This window comes from Salvia hispanica, chromosome 3, assembly GCF_029641045.1.
Source record: "Salvia hispanica isolate PSC_SH4W2 chromosome 3, Shi_PSC_v1, whole genome shotgun sequence".
In the NCBI taxonomy this organism is placed as follows: domain Eukaryota; kingdom Viridiplantae; phylum Streptophyta; class Magnoliopsida; order Lamiales; family Lamiaceae; genus Salvia; species Salvia hispanica.
Window position 1 is genome coordinate 57494752 of NC_142694.1, and position 8425 is coordinate 57503176.

The 8425-nt window shown below is 37.2% G+C and overlaps 1 pseudogene; it reads left to right on the forward strand.

Moving 5' to 3' along the window:
* The first annotated feature begins 5885 nt into the window (after positions 1 to 5885).
* Positions 5886 to 7633, forward strand: LOC148931125 (uncharacterized; annotated as a pseudogene).
* The last annotated feature ends 792 nt before the right edge of the window (positions 7634 to 8425 follow it).

An 8425-nucleotide genomic window follows, 5' to 3' on the forward strand; every position in this document is an offset into this window, starting at 1 on the left:
TGTTTTATTGATGAATGATGGATATTTAATTTGAGTTATGATTTTATTTGTTAAAATCTAGTTTAACTCATGCATCGACTATGTACTTATTGCCTTGTATGCATAGCTAGTACATGTTTAATTATTCTTTGAATGTGGATACCTGCCTTATCTGCTTAAGTGATACTTAAACTATTAAAACCACCAACAAGAAAATATGAAGCGATATTACAACACGTTTGTATATGACCTCCATAAAATTGGTCTTAGTGCGAAGTAGTGATCGGCCTGTCTTTACGGGAGGAACATTACCAGTTCGTAAGTTTTGACTTCTCTAGATAAAGGTTATTAAAATCGTAAAATTAGTTTTTCAGTAATATCGCGACTGGTCTTTACCGGAGCAATATTGCTGCGAAATTATAAGGATTGTATTTTAATAATATTTAGAGGGAGCTATAGGAGGAGGTGCTTGTCCGGTTCGACCTTTCTTTAGAGGAGTTCACGCACAAGTAAAGAATCCTTAGTGCTTAATTTTATGGTTATACGCTTTAGCAGTGTTAGTCAGCCATGCCATTCTTATGGTCTCTGGACTATCTGTCGACATTGTGGCCAGTAAAAATAATGAATTTCTTGCATGAATAAGACTCGGCTTCCTCGTAGAAGAACGTTTGTGCTTGATTTTTGTGGATGTAAAATTGATGAATTGTTTTGTGGTTATTTGCAATTCTTTGAGATTTTACATGTTTATATCATTGGTATTTATTCTCAGCTTGAACGAAAGATGATTGACACTTGGGATATTTATTATGCCATACTTAGTTCGAGGAAGCATGACTCTGAATTGTTTAAGGAATGGAAAAATAAAGTTGATGTTGATCGTTTGATCAATGACTTGAGGTTGATTCTCAGCAAGGATCGTCCGCCCACATACCATCTACAAGGAGAGGACAAGGAGTTTCGTGATCAGTGGCATACCGCGGAATGTCATCTCAAGGGCTTCATTTTGGCCAGTGTTGGCAATGCCCTTGAGAGGTTTGACAAACCCAATAGGCCGTTGTTCAACAAGCCCACGTGGTTTGAAGAAAAGTCCTCTAAGGTAAGAGCTGGTATCGCTGTGAAGCATTTAAGGCATGATGTATTTGAAGAGGGCCAAGACGTGGGGGTATATGCCCTAGTCATGCTTGGCTACTTCAATAAACTTCACTTGTCGGGGGGGAAAGTTGACCCAGAAACCCAACAGATAATGATCCTTGATGGGCTTCCAGATAGCTTTAATGAAGTCAGAAATGAAATTTTGTTTAGCGACAAAAAGTTTTCGTTTTTGGAGCTTTATAACAAGCTTGTGATTGCTCAAACAAAGATGAAAAGAAGGGGTGGACTTTCGAGATGATCATGTTCAAGTCAGAAGAGTTTATTTTTGCTTTATTTACATTGTTGAATTTTAAGAGTTTTTTTTTTTTTTTTTTGATATTGTTTGGTTTTGATATCATATGGATTATTGATATGGAATTTTATTCCTAGTTTATCAATTGTGTTTTGGATTATCGATGTCATTTTATAATGCTTGCATTATTAGATAAATGAAATTTTGATTATCCAATTATTTATGACATCAAATGTAACATGGTTCATATCAAAATGTTTACTTGTAATTAAATTTGTTGATTCAATTATTATGAAGTTTTCTTCTAGAAATATTGATTATTAAGTTTCTTTAATCCTTAAGTCTTTTGAACCATTATTTTGTTGAAGAGTCAATAGAACATTAATGTTCGACATGGATTCAATACAAAATAAAATGATCTTATGATCGCTTTTGTTCAAATAAAGGTGTAAGAAAAATAATCACAATAATTGATTACAAGACAAGTAAATTAAATTCAACTAGAAACAAGATAAGTATTTATTATAAATACTAGAAATTCTTGTATAGTAAATATAGTGTGCACATTAAATTTATTTTAATGTTCCAAGCCTAGAGTTGACTATTTGATTAGTTATTGTTTTATTTATTTTGTTGTGAAAGTGATAATTAAAATAGTGGAAGCTTTTTCTTAAATGAATGATTAAATTCTAAGTGTTTAATAAGAGCTTCATAGCTCATTTTATTAAACTAGGATGAATTTAACTCCAAACACTATTTAAATTGTTTTAATAGCCTTAAAGAATATTGAGACTAGTATTTTTCTAATTTTAAAAGTGGGAGCTAAATTTTGTCTCATAGAATATTCATAAATGGAATTAAGGTAATGTTTGATAGAGTTAAAAGGGTTCACACCCTAGAATGAAAGAAGTGATGAATTGCACACTTTCTAAGACTCTAATAACATTAAATTCCAAGTTAGCTATTAAAATTAGAATTACTTTTGAATTTCCAAAGAAAGTATTTCTAAAGATCACAACAAATGGTTAAATAAATGAACTCTTGGAATTTATGACTATAAAACAAAGAATGCAATCATTCGGTTTTATTTTGTCATAAAGACTAATTTCCAATTAGTCATTGTGATGAGGTAATTATGTTCATACATAAATTTACATCACAAATTATATAGCAAGGTTAATACCAAGTTAGGTTGGTATTATATAATTAAAGTTTTGGGAATCATATTCGACAGGATTAAAAACTTTATATTTGCTATAAGTATTCTACTTTAATTAGTAGAAATTCGGAAGGATCAAAATAGTGGATTTTGATAGAGGAATATGTATAAGTGCGCTTGAGAAAGGCACATAAAATTATTCCACTGGATCAAAGGGCCTAGAAATATTTTGATCAAATAATCGTGCTCCTTAGCAAGAATTAAGGTTATAAATTACAAGTATATTTTCGTTTTATGTACTCTAGAAAACTATGTTGGTAGATTCTTTTTTAAAGAATTATAGTTTTGAGTACATAGTGGCCAAAGCCTGCTTTGAGTATAAGTGGGAGAAAATGTGTGTGAATGTGTAGCACAAGGCCAATAAAGCGGTTGGTATACTCGAAAGCATTCTTTGAGTATAAGTGGGAGATTGTTGGGGTTTGTATACTAAAAGATGCTTCGAGCGTACAAGCCTTTCTACAGTCAGCTTGTGCATGTATACGAGAAACGCCACATCCACTTGTTTACCTATTTATGAGAATAAATAATATAATATAAATGGTTTATTATTGAAATATGATAAACAAGTCTAAGGCTTTTTACTAAGAAGGTCAAGTAGGGAAATTCGATGAATCTCCTCATGAGTTTTCCAGTAGGGGACTTGGCCAGATCTAGTAAGAAGAAAAACGTATTCACAACCTAGATAGGCTTTGGCTACCTATTGGAACGGTTGCGGTGTTTGTGATAATTCTCTCTTACCTAAGATGAGATTAGTAACACCGGTGTGGTAAAGCACTGAAAGGATCTAATCCGAAATGTATTCTTTATTGCTATCTACTGAAAGAATATATTTCAGAAAGTTTTAGTATTTTCTAGTCTATGATATTAATATCAATATTGTTTATTCAATCAAACGCCACTTTGACTTATCAATATGTGAGAGTTTGTACGTAACTCAAGTTCATGATATCTTGGGTGGTAGTAATTGAATAACATGAAGGTATTGGAATATTATTTCATAGAATTCGCGTGCCCAGTGTGGTATGATTAAATCCCTAAAAGGGTGATCCCCAATGAGGTGTTTGAAAGAGGAATTTATTATTCAGAAATCTGCGCAGTTGGAATTTATTCCACGAATAATAAATAAAGTTTCAAACTAGAAAAACTCTTTGGAGAATTAATTTAATTCTAGTCACATAGCAGACAAAAGAATTAAATTGATGGATCAAGATAATCTTAAACGCGGAAAATATTATAAAATAAAATGGACCCAAGTTATTTGTAATTTGGTGATTTAAGTGGGAGTGCAATATTATTCTTTAGTGGAATAAAATAATATTCCATTGATAATATATTAAATCATGGGTCATTTGATTTAATTAGTAATTTATCTAATGGGTGAGCCCAACACTTAAGTCATTCCATGGATCCCCTTACTAGCCCAATAAGGTCCACTATAAATAATGAATGAAAGGGAAACCCTAGCACACAATCCAAGACAACACAAAACCCTAACCCTAGCCTTGAAATCGGCGCCTCCTTCCTTCTCTCTCTTCGAGCCATAGTTGTGGGAGAATTAGGATTTTGATTATTGTTCTTGATCTATCCTAATTCATAGGATTAGATCTAGACAATTTGGTGTTTGTATTGGTTTTCCCTAGATCCATTCAAAGTTATTTAATTGGTTTTCTAAGATCCGCCCACACGGATGGAGAATCAAGGACGAGGGAATAGTACGGAAGATTCGTGGTCGATAAACCAAGGATCTCCGGGTGGTGCAGCTAGCAACGTCAATCCAATGATGGATTATAAGGTAACAATCGAATCTACATCGAATATGCATGATTATGTGTTTATTTGATGTTATATCTGTAGATCTATGAATATTGCATGAAATTGGAGTCGAATGCATAATCAACTAAATAGATCCGTTCTAGGACCTGTTTGGTTTCCGTGTCTTCCGCTGCGGTAGTCCCAACAGTGAGTACACTCGCGAGGGGGCTCAACCTAGACTAGCGACTTTCCTAGTAATCCTAGAGACATAAAATGGGTAATCGAAGTTGTTGAATCAATCACAATACAATTCCATTGTAGTTGGATCCAAAACTCTACTTTCCTCTTTGTGGTATCTTTTCACTTGTGTTTATTTCCTCTTGTCACTTTTAATTTCTTTTTCATTGTTATATGCTTATAGTAGTATTAGAACAAAACCACTTCTCTTGGATTGCCTAGATAGTAATCGAAATTTGTTCGTGGTACTTGAGTTGATACAAACTTGTCTCTGTGGGATACGATACTCTTGCTTGCTAATTCCTACACTAGCCCCGTACACTTGCGGGTATTATTTGTGTTAAAATAAGTTGAGTCAAGTTTTTGGCGCCATTGCCGGGGACAATTTTGTGTCATTAGAGCTTAATATCGTGATAATAATAGAGATTACTAATCTAGATTTTATTTGCTTTATTTTTATTTTTATTCTTGAGTTCTCTAATCTTTGTGTTCCCTTGGGCAGGTTGTATGCACATGTGTTCTAAAGGCCCACCTTTAGAGCCAATCGATCTTGAGATCGAAGCATCCAACAGGAAGAGGAACGCACAGAGGAGGTTAAACCAAAGGATTCGGGTATCTTCACCTGGTCATAGGCGTCTACCTTCTCCTATCCCGAGAACTCCGTCACCCAGTCCATCTCCACTTCCATCTCCCGTACAGTGCGAGCCGCGGTCTCCAATCCTAATGGCGGACGAGGAGAACAACAATCTTGAAAACAACAATGAGAACAACGAGGAGAACAACGATGTGGAGCATCCCGACCCCGTTGTCCACCAACTTCTTCAGCAAATGGCCAATATGCAAAGGCGTTTGGATGCACAGAATGTGAGACCAGCACCCGTGCAGAATTTGTTTGCATACAGACGAGTGGCTAACCCTCCGATCAACAATGGGGGAATTGCAGCCAACAGCTTTGAATTGAAACCGGGGTTGATAAACAGGGCAGAAGCACATGCATTTGGTGGAACAGGTTCGGAAGATGCCAACAAGCACTTGACCAAGTTCATTCAGATCAGCAACACGGTGAAGGCTAACGGGGTCTCAGATGATCAAATTCGCCTCAGACTATTTCCCTTCTCTTTGAAGGACGATGCCAGAGATTGGTATGATAATATGGACCCCAACTCGGTCGCAACCTGGGATGCAATGGTTGAGCTTTTCTTGGAGAAATACTACCCACCCAGCGAGGCACTAAAGCGACAAGCAGAAGTCATCTCCTATGCAATGCAGCCTCAGGAGAACATTCAAGAGGCATGGAAGAGATTTAAATATCTGATGAAGAGATGCCCCAACCACGGTTTAAGCCCAAGGCATAACTTTCTACAGAGGAGCAACTCCAGAGGCAGTGCGCGAGTTGAATATGAGCGCAGGGGGATCACTCCTTAGGTTGGGAGAAGATGAGTCTCTAGAGGTAATTGAAAGGGTAGCTTCCAACGATGAGGGATTGAAGAATGAGAGAAGCAAGACCTACAGAGTAGCATCCACATCGGACATTGACAGGATGGACGTGATGTCCAAACAGTTGGACTTCTTGACGGGCAAGCTAGGTTTCATGGGAACAGAGTCAACTGGGCTCGAAAGTGAAGATGTGAATTATGTGCATCAAGGCGGAAACAACAGGAATTTCAACAACTACCGCCCGAATCAAGGGGGTGGTAACTTCAACAACTTTGGGAACATGACACATCCCAACTTGTCCTATGGGAATCCTAACAACTCCCTGCAGCCACCACCGGGATTCCAAGTGTCGAATGGTCAAGTCATTGAGACGAAGAAGAATGAGCTTGGAGATGTCTTGATGGCGTTTATGAAGCAAACAGGGGAGTGTATGGCCAACTCCGATAAGAGGCTGAAACAGGTAGAGACTGAGGTGCAAGACTTAAGCACCCACATGAAGAGTCTTGACAATCAAATGAGTCAGATAGCTCAATCTGTGAGCAAATTACATACTCCCGGCCAATTTCCAGGGCAACCGATTGTGAACCCCAAAGATTGTAAGGCGATTCATCTTAGGAGTGGCAGAAACTATGAGAGTCCTTCTATGCCAGAGACCGCAGTTGAAAAGGAAGTGGAAGCTAAGGAAGTGCCGGAAGAAGAAAGAAGAAGAGGAGATAGAGGCGGAGTCACCTAATATACCATCCGAGGTTCAACCCGAGGCAATTGTTCTACCCAAGCCAAAGGAAGTTAAAATTCCTTTCCCTCAAGTGGTGCAAAAGAAGAAGTTAGATGAAAAGCTTGTGAAATTTCTTGAGATCTTCAAGAGGGTGCACCTCAACATATCTCTCATTGAGGCTCTCCAACAAATGCCCGGCTACCTCAAGTTCCTGAAAGAGATTATGTCCAAGAAGAAGAAGTTGGTTGATTATGAAACCGTGAGCTTGACCGAGAATTGTAGTGCAATCATCCAACAAAAGATGCCGGCAAAGATGAAGGATCCTGGGAGCTTCAACATCTCTTGTGTGATCGGGAATGATAGGCAAACTAAGGCCTTGTGTGATTTGGGGGAAAGCATAAATCTCATGCCCCTAAGCTTCTTTCGGAAGTTGAAATTTGGTGTCTTGAAGCTGACTACCATCACCCTTCAAATGGCGGATAAATCCGTCAAGTTCCCCAATGGAGTCCTCGAGAATGTCTTAGTGAGGGTGAATGATTTTATTTTCCCCGTGGACTTTGATGTTTTGGACATGAAGGAGGACTCAAATGTTCCCCTCATCCTTGGAAGACCATTCCTTGCAACCGGGAAAGCTTTAATTGATGTCACTAAGGGAGAACTCACCCTTAGGCATGGAAATAAGACGGCCATCCTCTCTATGTTGGACAAGATGAAACGCCACGAGATAGAGGAATCAAAGATGGTGGAGGTAGAAGAATGTAAGGTGATGAATGTTGCCTATGAGAAAGCTAAGGAGGATGAAGATGCGAAGCCCAATTGGTGGAAGAAGCGGTTATACAAACTCTATTTGGCCGCTAAAGCAAAGACGGGCCTTGATGATATTATTCGTGTGAGGTTGGAAAACAAGTAGATGAAGCTTTCAAGACGTCGAGCATACGACGATAAAAAGTTGCGCTATATGGGAGGCAACCCATAGTAGGTAACTTCTAGATTGTTTCCGTTTTAGTTTGTCTATCATATAATTCTCACTTCTCCACCAACTTTTTAAACTTATTCTATGCATAGCCTTGAATAAGTTTGGGGGGATGATATGGTGGATAGTGAGCCTTATGAGATGCTTTGTTGTTTTATTTTTTATAGTGAGCCTTATGAGATGCTTTGTTGTTTTATTTTTGTTTTAGATTGATTAGTTGTCTTTTGTTGCTTTTATTTATGTTTTATGGTAGATTTTCTTTGTTTTAAACCTCCGAGTTGTTTTGGTTGTTGTGGAATTGAATTTGAACTTGTTTGAATTCTGGTTTCTTGGGGTAAAGACTAGTTGTTAATGATAAAAACTTCATCCATCTTTTAAGCTATCATGGTCTTTGACTTAAAAGTTTGAGTAATAGGTGCATAAGTAACGAATTGCTTGTTTGCCTTGATTCATGCTATTACCCGAGTGAGATTTGAGCCAAAACTTCATTTTTTTGTGTGATTTTATCATATGCTTGTTGTTGTTTCTAGAACTTGCTCCTAATCATATTAAATCTACATAGTGAATGTGAATTTAGGAGATGACGTTAGGCATTCTTTGTTTTCCCATTCACAAGTGTATATTTTTGTCTTAATCCCTAGTTAGCACTCCTAGCCTAAAAAGTATTCCAATGTCAAATAATTATTGAGTTACCGTTAAAGTGATAAGCCTACAAACTTGGAAGCACAT